The sequence below is a fragment of the Papio anubis genome, chromosome 1 (genome assembly GCF_008728515.1).
Source record: "Papio anubis isolate 15944 chromosome 1, Panubis1.0, whole genome shotgun sequence".
NCBI classification, from domain to species: domain Eukaryota; kingdom Metazoa; phylum Chordata; class Mammalia; order Primates; family Cercopithecidae; genus Papio; species Papio anubis.
Genome location: NC_044976.1, coordinates 137,262,249 through 137,286,578, shown reverse-complemented (window position 1 = coordinate 137,286,578; position 24,330 = coordinate 137,262,249). Strand labels below are relative to the sequence as shown.

General features: G+C 44.2%; 1 protein-coding gene and 1 pseudogene across 1 annotated transcript in view; one reads left to right on the top strand and one right to left on the bottom strand.

Moving 5' to 3' along the window:
• CNIH3 (cornichon family AMPA receptor auxiliary protein 3) overlaps positions 1-24,330 on the top strand; it is a 136,319-nt gene that overhangs the window by 22,413 nt on the left and 89,576 nt on the right. The window lies entirely within an intron of this gene.
• LOC103877692 lies at positions 19,910-20,965 on the bottom strand (annotated as a pseudogene).

Here is a 24,330-nt window from a genome sequence, read left to right as displayed (position 1 = left end):
GTTGAGGTGCAGGGGCTGTTTGGGGCAGGCTGCAAGCCAGCTGCTTGTTGTGTTCTAAGCAGCAGATCTAAAGGTGAGGGAAGAAGGAGCACTTGATCTTGAGCAAGTGTGGAGGTGATATGTTTCCGGGAAAGAGTTGACATTCAGCAAAGATTACACCATATTCTTTTACTTTGCATGTGCTAGATTTGCGTCTCTGATCAGGCAAGTGCAATTCCTCAGGGGCTCTGAGGTTCATTTTCAGTATAATTGGGATGTGAAGACGCTGTGATTGGAGTCTTTGCCATGGTAGCAGAGGGACCCAGGGGAGATGCCTGGGCTAAGCCTCCTCGGCATATATTGGCACTACCCTTCCGCTACTCTAAGCTGCAACACCTGCTGTACAACAAGAGGTTTAGCCCCACCTGCAGGGGAGGTGAAGCGAAGTTTCCCTTCTGAGGGAATACTTCTCCTTGTCCACCAGTCAATTCCCGGGGAACAACGCCCAAGCTTGACATGTATGACTGGGCTGGGAACCCTTGCCTCCATCCTTCCCCACCTGGCCTCTTTGGATTCCCCACTTTTATTCATTGATGCCCTCTTCATCCCAGGTACCCAGGTGCAACACCCTGGGGTCATCTCCAGAGAACTCTTCTAGAGAATCAGAGTCTGGTCTGTACCTTCTGGCCATTGCTTCCCATTCCAGCCACCAGCCCAGCTCAGACCCTGAAGGAAGCCAGGAACCACCAGCCCTGGAACAAATCAACATCCTGGTGTCTGATTGGAAAATGTTGCTGAGAGCACAAATGCTGCAGGTGTGGCCTCTGCTTAGGCAGCTCTAGCTGGATTCCAGGGTCTATTCTGGGCGCTCGTGCACTTCTTAAAGGAAGATTGGCTAACTCTTAGAGGATGCAGCCTCTACCCACAACACACTTCCTTTTTTCTTTGTCATGTTCTAATTCCTTAGCGACCATGTCTAAAATTTTCCTGATGCTCCCAGGCCCCCACCTTGGAAACTCGAGTTGTGTTTGTAAAACTAGTGAAAACCATTGGTTTGTTCCTCATGCATTCAGGGTATTCCTTGACCAGAAATTTGCATACATCAGCATGTGCATGTGAGTCACCAAAAAACATCTCCAAAATTCAGATTGTAATTCCTGCCCTTAGGATTCTGGTTTGGGAGGACTGGTTATGCTCAGGTTGGACATAACAAGATTTGTTACATAGTATTTTACTTACATTGCTATTTTGTTTGAGGATGTTAAGGATGGGGCCACCGTAGTAACAACTGATACTGATTGCATATTTGCTGTGTCAGGGACTGCTCTAACTGCAACAACTCCTTTAATTTCCCCACTGCTCTATTATGCAGATACTGTTTTTTTTTTCCTTGAGGTAGGGTCTTGCTTTGTCTCCCAGGCTAGAATGCAGTGGTACAATTATGGCTCACTGCAGCCTCAAAGCCCTGGGCTCAAGTGATTCTTCTGCCTCGGCCTCCTGAATAGCTGGGACTATAGGCATATAGCCACCATATCCAGCTAATTTTTTGTTTTTTGTAAAGACAGGAATCTCCCTATGTTACCCAGGCTGTTCTTGATCTCCTGAGCTCAAACAGTCCACCTGCTTTGGCCTGTCGAAGTGCGGGGATTGTCGGTGTGAGCCACTGTACCTGGCTGTAGCTACTATGATGGTGTCTGTTTTTCAGACTAGGAAGTGGAGGGACAGGTAGTAAATGGCTGAGCCCGGACTGATTCCAGGCAGTCTGACTCCAGAGCATGGCTCCTTACCACTGTGCTCCTCCACCTTTCTGCTCTACATTCTGGGTGACTCTTTCAAGCTCTCTGTGCTCCATAGGTAGAGATTTTATTTTATTTAAGAGAATGCTTTGCGTTTCTGATTTCTCATTGTCTTAGAACTGCACATATATCAGAGAGGCTGTTATGAAAGAAAACCCAAAGACGTCTGGGCCTTGCGTCTCTGCTTTGAAAGCCTGGCCTTGTGAAGTAAGATGCTAGAGAGCTAGGCAGGGGGAACAGTTGGGACACTGTGAACCGTTGGTGCTCTGAGCTGTAAACTTTCCGGAGAGCTCTAAAGGAGAGCGCATTGTATCTGAACATGCAGGCCAAGGTGTGGTTCTCCTCTGAGATTCCTAAAGGGCCCTCCATTTCTGCCTGTGTCAACGAGCTAAGATCTGCAGCCTTTCTGTGGCCTCGTTGATGGTCAAGGTGTGTGTTTGGAGTGTATGCACTTGCGTATTCACTTTGTATTCCTGTCCTCAAATGCATCTGCTTATTTCACAACTATCAAATACCTGCCAAGGATCCTGGGCCCTGGGAATAGAGGGAGAAACAAAACAAGGCCTGCACTGAAGGAGATGGTAGTCAACTAGAGACAACAAATGTAGTATGAGAAATTACACTCCAGTATGGTGGTTTCTGTGTCTGCAGTGCATTTTATTTGCAGCATCTTTTGGACATTGGTTCCAGTCACATCTACATGAGGCTCAACTAGATTTAAGGAAACTAGGGAAAATGCAGTGAGGTGTTCAGTGTAACCACACTGGCCTGCTTTGGGCCCTGCAGGCCAGTCGACTTGGCTGGAGAGACCCAGGTGGGACAGTGAGTGAGTCATGAGGGCAAGGCCTGATGTGGTGGGTCTGGTGTGTGAGGAGAGAGCCTGCCTTCATGGAGGCTGGGCAGCCTCCCTCCCGTTGTGGGACTTTTCCTTAGTTCAGCTAAAGATGGAGTCCTTGTCACACAGCCACAAAAGATCATACTCGCAGACAATTTGAAGAGTGAGAATAATGGGATTTACTGGGTAAAAAGGAAAAAAAAAGGGGGAACAGGGATTCAGCAGAACGAGAATCCTTCTAGTATAGGCTTCCTGCCTCATGGATTAAATCCCAGGTTCTACCCAGGAAGGGAGGGGGGGCGGGCCCCTTCCTGCTGCAAATGGTGGGAACTTCTGAGGCTCCACCCCAGGGTGCATTCCTCCCAGTGCGCAGGTCGGCTGGAGTTTCTCTGAGGACCCCTTCCTACCTGCCTGTCTCAGTGCTGTGGCTCAGACCAGTTGAGGCCATCCTGGTGTCTCTGAGACTGGAAGTTGGAGGTTTTCAGCAACCCTGGTAGATCTAGTGGGGTATTAGAATTGTAGAGGCCAAGTGACCTTGGGGACCTCTTAGACCGAAAGCTTCATGAAGGCAGGGCCTGAGTGGGGCTTGTTTGTAGCCATTGCTCCAGCACCTTAGCAGGGCCTGCACATTCAACGCGCGCTTGGTGACCGAATGTGTGGAAAGGGCTGTAAAGATCTCTAGTGGATGATTCCCCATACAAGGTGGCAGCTATGGAGCTAGACTACAGGATATCGGGGAGTGTGGGGTTGGACCAAGTGGTGTCCGAGGCGATGTCTGGCTCTAGCATTCTGCCTGGCCTGCAGCAGGATGTATTTGTTGAATTAAACAAATTCTACAATTCAAGGGAACAAAGAAGCATCCCTATGACCCTTATACCTTTAGCTTTGTTTTCATCCATTTTTAAATTTCTCCTGCCTCAAGCAGATGACTGTCCTTTATCCCACAGATACCTGACTGCTGTATGCCAATTTTTTTCTTCCACCAAGCTGTAATGCTCAACCATTGCCACTAGAGGGCTGAGGTTTTGCACAGCGATGGCGCTGAGGACTCCTCCAAGTTCAAATGTCTTCTGAGATACCCAGAGAGGCTCAGGCAAATGCCATGCTGGAAACTTGCTTAAGCATAAGCAGCCAAGTGCATGCACCTCTGAGCTGGGGGCACTGGAGAAGGACAGAGGCTTTTGTACTGCTGACAGACCCCGTGCAGGTAGTGGCTGAGATCTCTGTGTGGCCAACTAGGGACAGTGGAAGCATTTCAGACCCTGGGTGAGGATGGTTGTGGAAGGCAATGGAGGCTGCCTCACCACTGGGAGCAGCAAACAGTGTGAAACTCTGCTCACTTTCTCTATGAGTGCTCGGCATCTTTTATTTCAGTTTTAAAGATGCAGAAATACACAGGAGGGAGTGAGGTCTCTACCAAGCAAAAACTGTATGCTTACCTTGTGCCTCTCCCCACCATGTATGATCTGTTCTCTCTCCTCCCACTACCTCCCCACAGCCCTGCTCGGCCCCCTCTCTCCTATGTTACTTTCTTGGGTCTTGCCCTGTTTGATGTCTGGCCATTGCTTGGTGCTGCAGAGGAGACTCAGCCCCCAAGAGGTGGTACACTCACCTCTTGAAGGGCAATCCCCAAAGAAGTGGCAGAGAGACCTGGCTTGGCCTCCTTTCCCCTGGGCCTCTGTTCGGCGTTGTACTGGATTGCATGCCTGTTACAGAGCGTGCTGTGGAAGATGCTGAGCCAGCGGTGCCGAGCGTTTCCACGCTCTGAAGGCAGGGCTGCACAGCTCCCGTCACGTGGTGACACTCCCTCTGTGCTCCTGATGTGCTTATTTCCAAAATATGGTGAGTGGTAAGTTTTAGGCCCTGGTCCAATTCGGGGTAATATGTAGAGCAGGCTCAACCCGGGAGGCTGTGCTGTGGCAGCAGGTGCAGCACTCATTGTGACCAGTGGATGTTCACATCTGCTGGAGCCTAGAAACCTAAAGAAAAGCACATCCAAGCTCCGGTCATGTCCACCACTCCCTACTGCCACTCCCCACCCCACAACATGGAGGAATTTATGTTCTAGTACATTCTCTTTCTCTGGCCATCTTGCTCCAAGGGAATTAATAAGGACCAAAATGGCCAAAGGGCAGGAATCAGTGAGGAGATGCAGTAGAGAAGCATGGGCCATGTTTAATTTATAGATCGGATCATCTCTTCCCCTTGACAGTATGCAGGCTATTTTGGGCATTGTGCTAGGTAGCCCTTTAGGGAATCCAGTTGCGTTTAATTACATTCATACTTATTGAGCACCCATTGATCAGTCACAGCAAGCACATAATTATATGGGATATAAAGAGTTAGATAAAGGCCCAGTCCTCAGGGTCTCATGGTCTAAGATAGTAACTCTAACATAAGACAGCAGAGGTTTGCAGTGGAGGCTCAGTTCAAGGTCACGTTTGATTGGGGACATCACAGAGAAGTGGCACTTATATGGACCTAAGAGCATTTTGACAGATGAAGAGAAAGAGGGATTAGTTCTGCCAACCTAAAGAAAGAACTGAGGCAATGTTAATACAGTTTATCTGAGCCAAGGCTGAGGACAGCTGCCCGGGACACACTTCCGAGTTGCCTTGGGGACTGCTCCTTTTGGCCTTTGTTACAAGCATGTTGTTTGTTTGTTTTTGTTTTGAGATGGTGTCTCACTCTGTCTTCCAGGCTGGAGTGCAGTAGCACAGTCATGGCTCACTGCAGCCTCGACCTCCTGGACTTCAGAAATCCTCCTACCTTAACCTCCCAAGTAGCTGGGACTACAGGGCTGTGCCTCCACGCCCAGCTAATTTTTGTATTTTTTGTAGAGACAGGGTCTTGCTCTGTTACCCAGGCTGGTCTCCAGCTCCTGAACTCAAGCAACCCTCCTGCCTCGGCGTCCTAGAGTCCTGGGATTACAGGCATGAGCCACCATGTCCAGCCTATTACAAGCAGGGTTTTAAAGGCAAAAGGGGACAAGCCTGGGCCGATACGAAGTTGTTTGACAGGAGTTCTCACCGATTTACAGAAATAACATTTGTTAGTGATTGGCCCTACACTGGTGAACTATAGAGTATGAGTGCTGGTGTCCAGTGTGTGACATTTTATGACAATCTGGTGTCAGTTAGCCTAGAACCCATATAGCACGTGGCCTCAAGAGGAAATGATTTAGCTCAAGAGGGGAATGAGACATGGCTGCTGTCACACATGGCCCCGTCACTTTTTTTTTTTTTTTGAAACAGGGTCTTACTCTGTCACGCAGGCCGGGGTGCAGTGGTGCAACCTCAACTTCCTGGGTTCAAGTGATTCTCCTGCCTCAGCCTACTGAGTGGCTGGGGTTACAGGTGCCCGTCACCACGTCCAGCTCACTTCTGTATTTTTAGTAGAGACGGGGTTTTACGATGTTGGCCAGGCTGGTCTTGAACTCCTGGCCTCAAGTGATCTATTTGCCTCGGCCTCCCAAAGTGCTGTAATTCTAGGCGTGAGCCACTGTGCCCATCCTACAGTCACATTTCAGTGCCTCTCTGGGCTTGATAGTTAAAGGGGGCTTGAATTCCTCCGATAAAAAATTTCTTCCTCAGACCAAATAGAGTATCTTGTGGAAAACCCTTAAGTAGTCTGGCTTGCTTGTCCATGGAGGTGGAACAAGAGTGTCTGACCACCCCCCTGCCTGGGCCTGTGTGTCAGGGTGGCGACTGGGCAGAAGCTGGGACAGCAGTCACTGCCAGGGACTGGGGTCTGTGTGGCCAAGGCTGTGGCAGGAGATTCTTACCTGAGACCAAATATTCGTGATGAGAACCAAAGCGGTGAACTGGGTTAGGGCCCTGTGGAGAAAGTGAAGCCTGGAAACTTGGGAGAATGTGTTAATCCTGCTTCTGGAGAGGGCAGAGGCTGGGACAGAGCCAAGGATGTGTGGCTGGGCAGCACAGGGGAGAAGAGAAGGCGGGCTTGGAGCTAGCAGGGCAGAGGGGAGGGAAGGACAGCAGCTGTGGTTCCCAAATCGGCGTAAGGAGCCTGTAGGCACAGGGGCTGGGTGGGCCAGGTGGCTGGACAGATAGTGGCAGGTGGGTGAGAACAGAGTTAAAACTCAGCCAGGCTTTGAAACTGTTCTACCTTAGAGTAGAGTTTGGGCAGGAATTTTTGGAGACGTATACTCATGAATTCTGTTTTGGGCATGTTGAGGTTCTGGAGGAACCTGGGATGGAAGCTGGATCTGGAGCTGGGGAGAGGGTGGAGAACCAGCCGTGTCCAGGTAGGAGTGAAGCAGGCTAGAAAACGTAGTGGGCGGCTGGCGCAGTGGCTCACGCCTGTAATTCCAACACTTTGGGATTCTTACCAAGACCCTGAGGCAGGCGGATCACCTGAGGTCAGGAGTTTGAGACCAGCATGGCCAACATGGTGAAACCCTGTCTCTATTAAAATACAAAAATTAGCTGGGTGTGGTGGCAGGTGCCTGTAATCCCAGCTACTCAGGAGGCTGAGGCAGGAGAAACGCTAGAACCTGGTAGGCAGAGGTTGCAGTGAGCCAAGATCATGCCACGGCACTCCAGCCTGGGTGACAGAGCCAGACTCCGTCTCAGAAAAGAAAAGAAAAAAAGAAAAAAAATGGTAATGGGACCTGTGGGAAGGGATGAGTTTACCAAAGAAAAGAGCACAAAAGGAGAATATTTTCCACTCATTTACTCATACATTAAATGTTTCGTATCAGGTACTGTAATAGGTAGTCTTCATTCTTCAGAGTCATTTAGGAGCAAACTACACTTTTTGGGCTTGGGGAGTTTGCATATTGAGGCGATATTAGAGAAGGATATTGGAATACTGATTTTGGCCCAATTACTTCCCCCAATGATGCTTCTGAAGATGGCGTAGACATAAGGAGCAGCCGGTAAGGCCTTATGAATATCTTGGTGCACAGTGACCCTGCCCATTTAGTAAGCAAGATCTAGTCTGGTTCTGCAGTCAGATTGTAGCTGTTCCTTCCTGTTGGGACAAGAGCAAGGAGGTTCTCAGCCCTGCTACAAGCATGAGCTCCAACTACCACTACAAAATCCCCTTTAGCAGTGAGGGAAATAGAAGACCCAGAAGGTATGATTTATCCTGAGTTGTGAAGACTCTACCACCATTTGTTCCTAGAATTTCTTCCTCTCTGAATCCCTGGCTTCTTCAGCCAGCCCATCAGTGGTGGCTCCTTCCTTATTTGTGAAGCTCACCAGTTGCACTAGGCAGACTGAGGGACCCCCAAAGATGTTCATGTCCTAATCCTTGGAACCTGTGACTATTACATCTGCAAAGTCCCTTCTGCCATATAAGGTGATTTAAGTCAAGGGTCTCAAGATGGGGAGATTATCCTGGATTATCTGGGTATGGCCAGTGTAATCACGGAGGTCTTTATAGGTGACAGAGGGAGGCAGGAGAGACAGAGGAAGAGATGTGACATCGGAAGCAGAGGTCAGGAAATGTCGGTGGTCTCCAAGAGCTGGAAAAGGCAAGGAAACAGCTCCTCCCCTAGGGCTTCCAGAAGGAAGTAAGCCCTGCTGACACCTTGATTTTAGCTCCCCAAGACCCATTTTAGACTTCTGACCTCTAGAACTGTAGGATAACAAACTGTGTTGCTTTAAATTACTAAATTTGTCATAATTTATTGTAGCAGCAGTAGGAACTAATACACCTAATTTCCAGCACAGAGCCTGTTATGCAATAGGTGCTCAGTTTAATTTATTAGATGAATTATGAATCCCATATTTAACTCTAAGCCCCAAGTAGGGCTGTCTACAGTGATTTTTGAAATCTACTTGGCTTCATTTGAATAGCTGGAAACTTGGGGAAAACTTCGCCCAAGCAAAGCAATCCCAGCGGTTCCTCCTTTGTACATTGCAAAATGATCCATTCTCCAGTTCAGTTCACCAAATGCAGGGTCTGCCTGGGCAAGTCCACCAAATGCAGGGTCTATCTGGGCAGTATTTACACCTGTGAGGACTGACTTTATTGCTTTGTGTCTAGCTTGCCCTTCACTGCTTGTATAATCTCTCTATTGTAAATCCAAATCGAGGAGAATGCGTGCAGGCTTAAACAGCCAGGCAGAAAGACAACTGCACTAAATTGTTCTTAACAGAATCTTAGAGGTCTTTGAAATAGCAAGAATTTTGAAATAGCAAGCTGTGGTTTCTGCCTTCAAGGGTGGTAGGTGTTATGCACAATTATCTACAAAAATGCTCCTCCTCAGGTGCAAAGTGTTGTGTGTCAAGTGCAGGAGCTGAGGTTCTGCATTACACGCGGCCTAAGGGTGATAACAGTGACTGATTCTCCAACAGCAGGCCTCTGGCCACACTGGCCACACCCTTAACTAGCTTTTGAGGCTGGGGAGCATCTTCAGGGTTGGCTTGGGAGACTGAGTAACCTATTCCAGGCTGAGGATGGAATCTCCACTGTGAAGACTGAGGAGTATGGGGCCAGGGCAGTCTGCCTAAGTAGCATTTTTCCCCGGGATAGAAGTTTCTCTGGACTCGATCAAGCAGGAGGGGTGAGTACATTCTTCCTGGAGGTTGCACAAATGAATCAATTTGATTTTAAATATTGATACTTGGAGTAAAGCTTATGGAGGCCAACATGCAAATTTATGTAAAAGAATGTGCAAATAAACACCAGAGCCAAGTGCCTGGCTCTATTCCCTCACACAGGATAGCAGCCCCTGACCTGGCTGACCTTGTGTTTAGTTCTGTTCTTGGCTCTGGGACTTTGGAGCTGTTGTGTTGGCAAAACTTGGTGGGGGCGGAGGGGTGGGCAGTGGAGTGAAGGACTGCTCCAATGTAAACATCCGCAACAACAAAAGTTGTTTTAGCAAATTGGCATGCTGTTCATAAATGGCTTTCTGTGTGCATGAGGATTTAGAGGCTTTACAAACTCTCTTTCTGGGAGTAAAAATCAGGAAAGATTCATCAGAACCCAGCTCCTGAGAGGATGACAGGGGAGAAGGCTCCTTGGCTCTCTGTGAGCCCCTGTTGTTGCTGCTGGAATTCAGGCAAAGCTCCTCACAAGCCGGGTTAAGGGGAGGCTCAGTTTCCAGTAGATGGTGGGCTGGAGTGAAAGTCAGAGACGGAAAGAGGGACACGGACATACACACACACACACACACACACACACACACACACACACACACACACACACCCGAGCCCCAGTGAACATCCAGCCCAGTGCAGTGGGCAGCTGTTTCTATGATGTGGTTAATTTAGTGAGAAGTAGAGAGTTTGTAGTAACCATAGAGTTAGAAAAGCAGGGAAATGAATAAGAAAACAATGGCAAAATAGTGTGGGGAGTATTTTCCTGATTATAGGGGAAAAAATCACTTGTGAAAATGCAAACAGTACAGGACTAAGGAAACTACGTAGTGGTAACCTCTGTTAGCGTTCTGGTAACTGTACTTTCATGTGTCTTTTTACGGGCGCACATGCGTAATTTTACATAATCAATATGGGATTACATCACACATTCTGGTTTTCTTTATCATCACTTTAAAAAAGTTGTAGTTTTTGTTGCTGTCATTGCTTAACTCTTTCCTCCAACCACCATCCCCTTCATCCTCAGGGTTGCTGGTATTAGCAGCCTGGTGTATATCCTTCATTTGTTTCTTTGTGTTCATGTAATCTTACATAAACACTAATGCTTTTTAGAGTGTGTCTTGATTTTGGTTTTGCACATCTGCATCTTGCTTTTCTCACTGAATAACGGCTCAGGGAGTCCCTCTGAGTTAATTGGTAAAGATCTGACTCAGAGCTGCGTAATATTCCAGATTTAGATGTGTCACTGTTTATTCAATCATGCTTTTATTGTTTGGACTTTATGTGTTTCTAGTTTTTTGTGATCTCAGACAGTACCTGGGCATATATTCTTACCTAGTGGTGTCTATTTCAATGGGATAAATCCTCAGGGAATTGCCAAGTGAAGGATATATGTATTTTCATTAATTATAGGTATTATTAAATTGCTTTTCAAAGACTTTATCAGTTCACATCTTCACCAGCCATGGCTGGGGGCTCCTTTTCCCCTGCTTCCTCAACAGTAACTTATCACAAAACTTTTTCCAATCTGTTAGGTATAAAATGATATGTCCTTGTCACCCTTGTCACACATCCTAGCCAACAGTGAGGGTGAGAAACTTTCATAACATTATTGACCTGTTGGATATTCTTGCAAAGCAGGAATATTGGCCTGGGATTTCGACCTGGGATTTCTGGGTTTTAAGGGATGGCAGGTAACGGGCCTTGTGACCTCACCCAGACCCTTCTTCCCTGTGTGCTGCCTCTGGCCAGAGGCATGACCAGATGGGAGCAAGCAGATCTATATGGTGGACTGGGGTAACTTTAACATTCCTGGACTGGGACTGGCCATAAGGTCGGGGAGTGTAACCTGGCTGCATTCCAAAGAGGCTACGGAGTGGTCTGTGCACAAGAGCTAACAGGTTTGATAAGTTTAGCAGGCAGGACTCAGACCTGGCAGTAGGGAAGTGCTATTGAAAGTTTGGTTGGCAGAAGTGTCCGTTCCAAGCAGTCAGTCAGCTTGCTGTCAGCTGGACTCTAACCAGTTGATTAGTGTAGGAAGAAAGGGAGTGAGGTAAGAAGAGCGGACATAAGGCCCCTTAGGAGGGGGGTAGGCAAGAGCTAAGTGGAGCGTTGGGCCCCCGATAGGTGTTCCAGATATGGCGAGCTAGTCCTCTACTGGGTGGGCGGCTGGGGATGGAGCCTGGCTGCACATACCACATAAACCTAGAAGGAGTAGGAAGGACAGCAAGGGGGCTCCACAGATGCTAGGGCTCATTTCTGGACTTCCAGAAACCAAGCCCATGGAAGCAAAACTAAATCCAGGTTACACAGATTGGTGGGGCTCAGGCTGCTAATTTGTTTTCTGTCTCTGGTGAGGGTTGGCACAGCACACGTGGGCTGCCTCTCTCTGCCTAAGCCCACATGTGAGGGTCTCAGCAACTCTAGCTGCACAGGTGTTCAGAGGGTGAAGGTATTGGGAATGTGGCAGGAGCACAACTCACCGGAAACTCCCAGCTGGTGGAAGGCCACTGGAAGGCCAGCTGGAGGAAGGGGGCACATTTTGTGCCAGCCCAGGTGTGTCACTAGCTGAGGTTTGATAACTAAACTAAATTATTGATTAGGCTACATATTGCTTGTCAACCATTTTTTGGCTCTCATTTTTCAAACTGGGAGGACCTCATCATTAAAAGACTGTAGTGGCTCATGCCTGTAATCCCAGCACTTTGGGAGGCTGAGGCAGGCGGATCACTTGAGGTTAGGAGTTTGAGACCAGCCTAACCGACATGGTGAAACCCCGTCTCTACTAAAAATACAAAATTAGCCTGGTGTGGTGGCGCACGCCTGTAATCCCAGCTACTTGGGAGACTGAGGTAGGAGAATCACTTGAACCCAGGAGGCAAAGGTTGCAGTGAGCCAAGATTGCGCCATTGCACTCCAGCCTGGGCAACAAGAGGGAAACTCCGCCCCCCCCCCCCCCAAAAAAAGAGCAACTGTAGTTTATTAGACATTTCATCTAAATTTTATGTTTTTCTTCCTTAAATTTTGGAATCTGTGTTTCTCAGTCTGGTGTTTTAGATGAGGAGCAATGGGGTTTCAGGTATTTCTGTATTTTTATTGATCATTTTTTACATACTTCTCCTGTGAAGAAATCTATTAAGGAAAATACAAGACTTTGCAGTCTCTCTTTAGTATTCACTCTGTGAACTGGTGAAGCTGTACAAACTCAATATAAACTCTCAGTTATTATTGCTTTTTAAAACTACCTCAAGAGTCAGTATGGCCTCCTATATCCCTTTTGAACAAAGGAAGGCAGCTGGGCCTTAGCCTGTCTTCCTTTAAAGGGTTTAAGGCCAGGCATAGTGGTACATACCTGTAATCCCGGCACTTTGGTAGGCCGAGGCAGGCTGATTGCTTGAGCTGGGAGTTTGAGACCAGCCTGGGCAATATGGTGAAACCCTGTCTCTACTAAAAAATGAAAAAAATTAGCTGGGACTGCAGGCATGCACTACCACACCCAGCTACTTGGGAGGCTGAGGCAAGAGGATCACATGAGCCTGAGAGGTCGAGGTTGCATTGAGCTGTGATTGTGCCTCTGTGCTCCAGCCTGGATGACAGAGTGAGACCCTGTCTCAAAAAAAAAAAAAAAGATTTGGCTGGATGCAGTGGCTTATGTCTGTAATCCCAACACTTTGGGAGGTCAAGGTGGGTGGATCACCTGAGGTCAGGAGTTCGAGACCAGTCTGGCCAACATGGCGAAACCCTGTCTCTACTAAAAATACAAAAATGAGCCAGTTGTGGTGACGCACACCTGTAATCCCAGGTACTTGGAAGGCTGAGGCAGGAGATCACTTGAACTCAGTGGGTGGAGGTTGCAGTGAGCCAAGATCACACCACTGCACTCCAGCCTATGTGACAGAGCAAGACTCCATCTTAACAACAAAAAAAGATTTTAAGTTGCTTTTGAATAGCCCAGATGCATGCCTCCTTGCTGTAGAGTTGGGTTTTTTTTTGTTTCTTTAATAAAGAAGATATTCTGTATGCTGATATACAACTTTTTCTTCCTTTCTTTGGTCATAAACTAGGTGTGACCTCAGTAGACACTGATTTTAGCCACCGTTGATGCCTATTTCTAAAGACTGAATCAGCAAATGCCTTGCAGAATTTAATTGGCTATACACAATAACTCCATACAGCAGGTCACTTCCTTTAGTTACTTAGGACATACTTTGCAAATAATTCATTCTGGAGAATTCATTAAGAAGCTGTGTTGCTCAAAGCCAGATACTGTACAGGAGCATTACCGAGATTTTTAATAAAAAATATCTCTGCTTAATAACTAATAATGAGTAGTACCTGCTTTGAAACTTTTCTAGGCCAAACTAATTCCAATCCCTGTGGTGTTGAATGTTGAAAACTTTGGTCGGCCATCCCTTTACATGCTGGGATATATCCAGAGTATTTAGGAAATGCAACTTGACCTAACCTTCAGGTCTCTCGTTGGCTCATGTATCTGTTAGGGTCCTGTTAGAAAATAGATCGCACATGCAAAGGGGGCAGTTGAGGAAAGTTTAATGAAGGGACTATTTAGAGAGGAGGTACAGGGTTAAGAAATCAACAGGGATGATGTGGCACCAGGATCTAGCAACCCTTGAAGCTGTTACCACTCCTAGGTGTGAAGGGGTGAGGGGAGGAGGCTGTTACTAGAACTTCTTGGGAGCTGCAGTGGGTGAGGCTGTCTTCTGAAGGAGCTAGGGCCTCATGTGGAGAGGTAGAGACACTGTGAAGCCACAGTAGCGGGAAGGGAACTGAGCAATAGGTGCCCTAATAAGATCCTTGTGTCTTCAGCTGATGCATCCTGTTGGCCTAATGTAATGGGAAGCAAGAGGGCAAGGAAGGCCAGATGATGCATTCTTCAGAGTCTACCAGGGCTGTAGGCAGGGTGGAGAAGGGTGAAGAGAGATTTGGAAAGGTAAATGGAGGCTTTTCAGCACAGTTAACTTTTGGGCTGAAGGAAAATGGACATGCAAGTAGGAGGGAGAATCCTAGTTAGACTCCTCGGTTTTCACAAGTCATTGTCAATGTCACTGTCAGTGTAGTGGGCCTTCAAGCTACAGGGAGCCACTCCTAATGAGCAATACAGAACACTGTAGTCTAGGCCTTTTCTGGAGAACCTCACCTCCACTTGTTTGTTCTCCAACTTTCCAAACACCTAGTGTTAGCAAAACACCCAGGGGTCCATTGCTCGCTGCATGGAAAGCCAATTACTGAGACAATAAGTTATTGCCAAGGAAGAAGCCTTTTTATTAGGGTGACATCAATCAGAAAGATGAGAGATCAGTTCCAAACCCATCTGTCTCAGCTGACTAACATTGGAGGTTTGTATAGTGGGGAAGGATTGTAGCTATGCATGGGAAAGCATGAATTAGGGAGGTATAGTATGGAAGCAAACATGAAGGACATGGGGACTGCCATCTCATTGGATGTGGTGATTTTTGTGAGTTTCAGCTTCTTGTCTGATGGTCAGCTTCCTAAGGAAGGAACTCAGATAAGACAAATGTAAATTTCACATTTTAAGACCCGGGAATGTCAATTTCCATGTTTATTCAAAAAACCAGAAGCCTCATTTCTATTGAACAGTTGGGGCAGTTTCAGCCCCTCCCCTTTCTATTGATCAATTCCTCAATCATGGGGAATCTGACCATCAATCCTGGATGCTTTCTGCTGAGGAAGGTGGTTGTGGGATCATGAGAAGGAATGAAAGCATTGCACTTATAATGGGAAATACTCAAAGTACCTGGTTGGCATCTGGCGCATTGGAAGACTATGATCTGTGTACTTTTATTTTGCTTTTTGACCAACATTTGAGGCCACATTGAACTAAAGTGATTAATAGCATAGATAAACCAAATTTTAAAATACCAGAGAATATGGAGTGGGTCCACTGCGGAATCCAAGAGAACAATCCTAAGCCTACCAAAAACGTCTTCCTGATTCATTACATCCCACATGCAAAAAGCTAGGCTCTGGGGGAGAACAATGACCTGAAAAGTGCATGTTCCCTTTATGATTTCTTATCTAGGATCTTTGGCTGGGTGTAAGGGTGGCGGGGGGTGGGGTAGGGTCGGGGGCTGTGTTCACAAGACCATGACTGTTTACTGCAGAGGGATCCCAGAGGGACTGACTGGTTTACCCAATCTGTGCTGGCTAACTTGACAGATAAGTGGGTGGTCAGCAGCGTTTCAAAAGGCCTGACTTATTGTGCTTGTGGCGGGTCTTCAGCCTAGTGGGATTTCCAGGTCTTCAACCGGACTTGATCCTCCAGTTTCAAAGAGTGGAGAGGCACATCTGTAGGGAACTGGAGCTTGTTGGAAGCAAGCTCAGATACAGTAGTTAATATATTTCTTAATTATTTTATATATGATCTAGAGTCTAGGAGTTGGAGAAATGGTCTTCCATACATTTCGAAGGGACTAAGAGCCAGCCCAGTTCTGGGAGCTACTTGTATCTTCAGCAGGGCAAGAGGCAAGACCTTTTCCTAGACAAGATTTGTCTCTTGGCAACTGGAGTCCCCTTGGTTACAAGTTGGTTCATTCAGTTGATGGGGGCTTAGGACTTTGTTTTTACTTTGGTCTCTTTTGGTGTCGATATGCCAGAGGCAACATTGATGGCCAAGCTTTTATTTTGTCCCATATCATTGCCAGGGTGGTATGGCTACCGGCCCTGGGCCCATCCTGTCCTTCATTAGGACATCTATGGCCAAGACTTATAGCCAATTAAACGTTCTAGGCCAGACAGGAATGGAGGTGAGCACATACTCCTTAGACCTTAAATCAATGTAAGAGCCAAAACCCCAAAGCCAAAAAATAAGGTTAATATGCCTGTCATCATAAAGCCGGTCCCCTATGGTTTGCATACAAAGCATATATTAAGCCATAAAGTCAGAACACCACAAGTAGTTTTCAAATTCTGGAGAAATAGGGTAGAGAGAGAGAGAGAGAGAGAGAGAAATATGCTTCAAATTTTATTGATAAGAGTTCATTTTACTCAATTGTTAAAGGCTACAAATAGCTCAAAAGAAAAAGTGTTCTTGACTCTGAAAACCAAAACCAAAACAATCAGAAATATTTCAAATAAAAGACATAATAAAAAGTTATTTCAGTCCTCTACTAGTTCAGTCCATGCAATTAGTCCTGTTCTGCTTGATATTGGGCCAGTAATCCTCAAGAACTCATCAGCCCTCCAACAAGAGTCCTGGAAGTTTTCTCTCTAATCCAGTGGCACAATCTCCAAAGTTATCAGAAATCTGCATTCAAGAGTCCTTTTCATGAACTCCCCTAAAGAAGCAAGTTTTTGACTGTAGCTGATTATAAACTGGTTTTTGAGAAGAATCAAAGTAAAACAATTGTGGACGACAAAAGTCTTAGGACAGTCATGGTTGAAGACACAATTGACAAGGAAGATTGGTTATTTCTGTGGCATGCAGCAGTTTAAGATAATCATAGTTATTACTGATAACATATACTAAGATCAGAAATTTGGGAATCTCACATGATTTTGGAATATACAATAATAATACATTTATATAAATATAACCCAAAGAAAGTTAAACATTTAGTATATGACAATGCTTTATATGTAATTTTAACATACCAAATAAGCCTAATATGTCTGTCTTGGAATTCAAGGGACCCTAATAGCTAAAAAATTAGTTTGTGGTCAAAAAGACTGAATTTATTTATTTATTTGTTTATTTTTGAGATCAGGTCTTGCCCTGTCGCCCAGGCTGGTGTGCAGTGGCACAGTCATGGCTCACTGCAACCTCAATCTCCCTGGCTCAAGCAGTCCTCCAACCTTAGCCTCTCAAGTAGCTGGGACTACAGGTGTGTGTCACCATGCCCAGCTAATTTTTGTATTTTTTTTGTGGAGGTGAGGTTTTGCCATGTTGCCCAGCTGGTCTTGAACTGGGCTCAAGCAATCAGCCTGCCTTTGCCTCCCAGAGTGCTGGAATTACAGGTGTGAGCCCCTGTGCCTGGCCAAAAAGACTGAATTTAAAACTTGAAATTTTGCTTTTGGAAAATTTGTCAAATATCAAAGGTTTAATATACCTGATTTCACAAAATAGGGTCACAGTCACTATAAAATAGTCATTCATTTAGCCAGAATGATAGTTCAGATATTAAAAAAAAAACCAAACCCTGACCTTTACTTTTTGATAGGAAATCCACTTTCCCAAATAATAAGACAACAAAGACAGTGTGGGGCCAACTGAACCTGTCTCTCTCTCCTGTCTTTTTTTTTTTTTTTCCTGCAGCTAACTCAAAAGGTAAACAGAAATCTTCTACTATCTCTTATTAATATTATGCATTTTGTTCAAAAGAGAAAATCGAATTTACCTCTATATAGTGTATTATTAATGTTAAAGCTAAGTTCAATAAAACCTCATAAACAATTTTATCTAATTTTAATCAATTTGACATTTACATAAACCTTTTATAACCTTTTATAATTTTCTATTAGAGCAGATCAATGCTTCAAGAAAATCTTTTTATTCTGACACAGAGGCCCAGATGCTGGTCTTGCATCAGTGTGCTTTTGATATTAATGTTTAGTTTTTAGAAAGACAACTAATTTTACTCCTCAAAATTGGCCTTGTCATCTCACGTGCCCACCTCTTCTGCTATAGTCCCTGGGCCTAGAGGGATTGAATAGTTTTAATTTCTGGCCCTGTGTCTCATGAAAGCAGTTTGTTTTGTCACCCTCTCCTGGGTCTGAAGACGAGGCTTTGACAGGTGTCAGTGTTTAGGATGTAGCAGAAGTTGGTGCCTTTTTCAGACCCAGGAGTCAATGCCCTGTAACTTAATAGCACAAGGACTTTAAAATCAATGCAGAAAGTTACATGGATGTAAAAACCTTAATTCTTTTAAATTTCTATTTTCCTAATTAATCAAAAAATAATGATGAGATAGAAATTCTCTTAGTAAAATGTAAAATCTGCTTCTCAGGTCAGTTACCAAAAGGCAAAGAAAGACCTTCTGCAGCGTGATTGCTTCTCCTTATGGGAAGCTCACTTAGATAACCTGAAAGCCAAACCTGATGAGAAAAGAGTACTTGAATTAATCAGACATGGGAAGAGTATGTCCAGGGTCATGAGTGAACCTTATAAAGGCAACAAGAAACCGGGAAACTAGTACTTTGAGCAGAGGAACAGCATGAGAAGTTTGCCAGTTACATGGAACAATTCAGACATAATCAAGAAAAGCCAAGAGTACAGAATCAAGTTATACTGGAAGAAAACATCGCTTTTCTAGACCTTACAGATAAACATTTCAGCATCAGGCCACTACAGTAGTTAGAACTAGAGGAAAAAAGTTAAAAGAGCTAGCAAAAAAGTTGAAGGAGAGAGTTAGCATCTCAGGCCTTTTCATGGGGAGAAAAAAGCTGAAAGCAGCAAGACACATTCTGAGACATGAACGTGAGAAGTTTTCAAAAAGAAACAGTATAGAATCAAAATCAAAACCTGTTGTGATTTTATTAAGAGCCAATTGATATTTTAAGGAAAATTTTTTCTAACATAGCAGACCAATCTTAACTTTTTCACCTCTCTCCCCTACTGACTGGTTCCTTTCTACCTTGTTTCATAAATAACCTTTCCAAGTCCATAATTTAACCTTTAGATAATGTATTAACCTGTTTTCACACTGCTGATAAAGACATACCTGAGATCCGGCAATTTACAAAGGAAAGAGGTTTAATTGGACCTACAGTTCCACATGGCTGGGGAAGCCTTACAATCATGGTGGAAGACAAGGAGGAGCCAGTCACATCTTACATAGATGACAGCAGGCAAAGAGAGAATGAGGAAGATAAAAGGCAAAAGTGGAAACCACTAATTAGATCTCATGAGACTTATTCAATACCACGAGAACAATGTGGTGGAAATCACCCCCATAATTCAATGATCTCCCACTGGGTCGCTCCCACAACACATGGGAATTATGGGAGTATAATTCAAGATGAGATTTGGGTGGGGACACAGCCAAACCATATCAGATAACTTCTGAATTAAACAAAGTTATTATTTTTCTCAATAAGAATACATCTTCTTTGGCACATTTTACATACAATTTTTTTTTTCAATAAAGAATGCACTGAACACACTTGCATTTCTTTGTTTTAAAGCAAATGACAAAGACCCAGCTTACCAACTTTACTTTTTTAAAACCCAGGCTTAACATTGCATGTTTAAACAATTGTCAAGACCTACTAAATTGCCAGCATTTATGCACAAGTAGAAAACATCTTTAATTTATATTAAGCCAGAAATATATTACCATTAATGCATTAATATCTTTAACTACTAAACACTGAAAAAAAAAATGAAATTGTTCCTATAGAAGGCTTGTCCTGGCAATGTTAATGTCATAGCAGGCTGACACTGCTTGGCTCACATTTCCAGACATGATGGAAAAGCAGATCCGTGCTGGTGTTAGTGTACACTCTTGTCTTACCACCTTGGAGTATGTTTAATAAGAAAGCAAAGTGCATACAGAGATTTACATCAATTTTTAAAACAAAAAGTCCTATTTTGTGGTCCCAACAATAAACTCAAAAGTCTATGACAAATAGGAGCTCTAAGAAGCTCTTTATAAATACTTTAGGTACAATTATACTGAAAGTTGAGTTCATTGGATATCTTCAAAAGCTGTTTTTGTTAATCCTTAAATGGTGCTTGTTATAGTTTAACATTTCTGTTAAGTGCGTGCATTGAATTCCTGGTTATCCAAGCGCAGCTGCTGCTCCTCACCGTGTATCGTTAAGGACTTTAACTGGCCCTCTTCTTCAACTTCTGCTCTTTCTTGACCGTTCTTGACAATCCTTTTTTAGTAATTTTTCTGCTGTTAATGATTTCAGTAGAAGTTGATACGCATTTGAAGTTACCTATCCTACTACCATCAAATGATGTGGAAGAGAATGAAATGAGTCCCCTGTGACCTAGTGACCAGAATAAAGTAAATCCTGTATCAAAAGAAGAAAATCCACTTCCAAAATATGGAAATCTGAATGCTGAGAAAAACAACCCATCCCTCAGCTTCTGCTCTCTTGGGGACCCCTTTGATTGCCAAGAAAGTCCTCAAATAAGTTTTCAAAGTAGTTGAATGAAAATGGGTCCCTTCCACCAAAAAATTCCCTGAAGACATCATCTAGGTTATGAAATGTGATGCCAAACTCAAATGACTGTCAAAATGACTTCCGCCGCCTCTTCTACCATTTAATCCTCCTTCTGGTTTAATATAAATTAAACTGTCTTATTTTCTAGCGTCTGATACCACCTCACATGTCTCAGCTACTTGTTTGAATTTTTTCTCTGCTGCTTCTTTTTTTTTTTTTTTTTGAGACAGAGTCTCACTCTGTCACCCAGGCTGGAGTGCAGTGGCGCGATCTCGGCTCACTGCAAGCTCTGCCTCCCGGGTTCACGCCATTCTCCTGCCTCAGCCTCCTGATTAGCTGGGACTACAGGCGCCCACCACCTCGCCCAGCTAGTTTTTTTGGTATTTTTAGTAGAGATGGGGTTTCACTGAGTTAGCCAGGATGATCTCGATCTCCTGACCTTGTGATCCGTCTGACTCGACCTCCCAAAGTGCTGGGATTACAGGCATGAGCCACTGCACCCGGCCTTCTCTGCTGCTGCTTTATTCTCAGGATTTTTATCTCGGTGCCACTTCAGTGCCAGTTTCCGATATGTCATTTTAATATCCTCCGGTAAGGCTTGTCTACACGTCTAGAACTTCATAGTAATCCACCACATTTTATCAGATTGTTGGAACAGGTCAGAGGTCATGGGCAACTGGCGGGAAGCAGGGTAGGTGGGGCAGCAGCATGGCTGTGTTGGTGGCTGTGGCCTAAAATTATATATTAGCTAGAATTCCTATTCTTAGTCACCTTAAATTTGGGTGACGATCTAGGAAGCAAGTAATTCTGAACTGTCTATCAGATGTTAGCATTTTATAGGTAAGAACATTCCATAATTTTTTACAAAAATATGTTTTGCCTATATTATAACCCTTTCTTAATTGGAAATGACTCATACATCTAGTGAGCATCCAAAATAATTTCAAGATTTTAAATTACATAGAAAGTTCACCTATAGCAATTATCCCATTTACATTTCACTCATTTTTAGCAGTTTATCTAGATTACGTATGAGAGCTGAGATATTCGACAGAGCTAGTTATTATTTCCTTGTTAATTATTTTTATAACCTGTGCATATTAAGTGCTCACTCAAGAACCTTAAATACTTGGGCATTTTCACCAATAACTCAGAAGATTCAGCTCTTTCTATTAAACTAATGATATTAGTCTTACTTATCAAAAAATCACACAAAGGTCATTTTGTTTTGTCTGGGTTTATAGTTTTACAACCTTCTGTGCCAAACTCTGACACTTTAAAATATCTAGCAGAGACAAATATAAAACCCAGAAAAAAATATGTTGACAATGCTGAAGACATTTCTATTTTAATCTTACCAATAATTTTAAAGCCAGCTTATTTAGAATTTACTTAAGTCACCTGAACTTGAAAAAGTCTTGGACTTATTTACTTAATTTATGAGTTCCTTTTTATTTATAAACCAATTTGGTACCATGTAAAGACAACACATGATAACCAGACACATATGTACACATATAAACAAAGATCCAGTAGCTTTTACCTTAGAATTCTAGCCATGAGATAGCAGTGCAAACTCACCGGTTTATGAACATGTTCACGTGGCTGAATTTTGCCCTGGTAGGTAATCCAGTGAAGGCTGTGAGCATCTGAAAGCAGTGGCAAAAACCACAATTACTTTTGCACCAACTTAATACTAATGAGTCCTGACCGTTTTTAGATGAGCAACATACAAGCCTGGATACAAAGGAACTCTGACCCAGTTTCCCATTTAACAGTAAAATGAATCCAATTGTAAGACAGCCCTACGATTCAAAGACTTTCCAAGATGAGATGAGATCAGCAGGTTGGGGTGGTATGGGTATGGCTATAGACTTTCCCTTGTTCTCTTGGCCCACAACTACATTCATACCAACCTAAAGAATGCATCCAAGCAGGCTGCATTGTGGGATTGAACCTCGACCTCCTACAGCTATGTCAACATGCACACAATCACTAATACACAATCCAACTGCAGCAGCACCCATCATGCCCCCAGAGTGTCCAAACCGAAATAATTGGGGTGCTTTCCTCTCTTGGTTGGGCTTGTTCAACCTGCAAATGGAAATTTCTTCAGAATTCCCAAAATTGAGAGAAGCAGTTGCCACTGTTTGGACCCACAAAACATACTTGTCCAGACACAGATGTTTATACACACCAACAATTACTAACAAGTCCCAAGAGTGTCCAAACAAATAGTTGGAGGGCTTGCCTCTCTGTTGGTTACACTTGTTCAACCTGCAAATGGAAATTTCTTTGGAATTCCCAAAATTGAGCCATTCCCCTCGTTTGGTACCCACAAAAGACACTCACTTATCCAGATGCAGATGGCAGATTTCAAAGGCTGTTCTTCATAGGCAATCAGAAATGCAATAGAGGCCACAGTGACAGAGTCAAAAAGAGACTGAAATCCACCTCCAGCCAAAAAAGGGCCAGGCAGCTGCTTAGGAGGGCTTCTGAAACTCTCCTGGCCCACGGCTGCAGAGCCATGAACAAGGCCTTCTGGTCAAGGAACCAAAATCTGTTTCTGAAATGCCAGGGGTTTGATTTAGTTCTGTTGCTTGCTGCATAGAAAACCAATTACTGAGACAATGACTATTGCCAGAGATGAAAGCTTTATTTGGGTGATGTCAGCCAGAGTTATGGGAAATTGCCTTAAATCAATTCCTCTCAGCCAACTAAAATTGGAAGTTTATATAGTGGGGAAGGAATGCAACCACGTGCAGGAAAATGGGAATTAGGGAGAGGTATGGAAGCAATCATGATGGGTGAGGGATCTGGCATCTCACTAGATGTGGTGGTCTAGTGAGTTTCAGTTCCTTCCCTGAGGATCAGTTTCCTGAGGAAGGAACTCAGATAACACAAATGTAAGTTTCCAGTTGTAAGACAAGGGAGGGTCATTTCCATGTGTATTCAAAAAGCCATCAGCATAAGTTCTATGGGCAGTTGGACTGGTTTCACTAGTGAAGTAGATTGATGGAAGATGACTGAAGCACATTCAAAATTTGGACCACATTGCCTTGTCTTGCCTCCTCCATCATATATTTTTGCTGGGTCATATTTTGTATTCAGTTCTTAGTCATTATTGAGGGATGCTACAACAAACAGTTTAATGCCTATTGCTGTGTGTGCTATGGGGGTGCAGTATTCTCCATTGTAGTTAAAATATGTACAGAAAATAAATAACTTTTAAGTATGAGTTTGGGGAATAGTTTGTTTCCCCTGAGGAACTGGTATCCTTTTTCTTTATGGACATGGGCAGCTAAGTAACTGATTTCTCTTTCCACTTCAGCTTCTGGGAAACTTATTTTTAATTTTAATTTTGTTTTAGAGACAAGGTCTCACTCTGTCCCCCAAGGTGGAGTGCAGTGGTGCAATAATAGCTCACTGCAGCCTTGAACTCCTGGGATCAAGTGATTCTCCTGCCTCAGCCTCTTGAGTAGCTAGGACTACAGGTATGCACCACCACACCTGGATTCTGGGAAACTTAGATCCAAATTTTCAAGCCAATGAATTTGGCTCTTCGGGGGCCCTGTGGTCTTGGTATCTCTCTCTGTCCTACCTCTGTATCTTCCTGGGTCTAATTTTTATTTTCAATTATTTTTCCCTATTTTGTGTGTTTCTGATAAACCACCTGAAATAATTTTTTATAAGGTAGAGTATTACACACTGTTGAATATGTATACATTCAGTTAGTTAATTAGTAGGTCTTGGACAGCATGGTCTGGATGGAGATTCTGAGTCCTGGGACCTGCTGTGTGATGGATAAACATGTGACTGGGCCTCAGAACTGCCCTCTTGTACACTGGATACTCCCAGGCTTTATCTTTAGTGAAGATAATTTGCCCTTAAGCACACTAGGAAGACAGTCTGGGGTAGAGAAGGAGCTAACCTACTTTATCTAAATGAAGAACTGGGTGAGTTGCTGTGATCAGCTAATGAAGGATTTATGAAAGCATTTTGA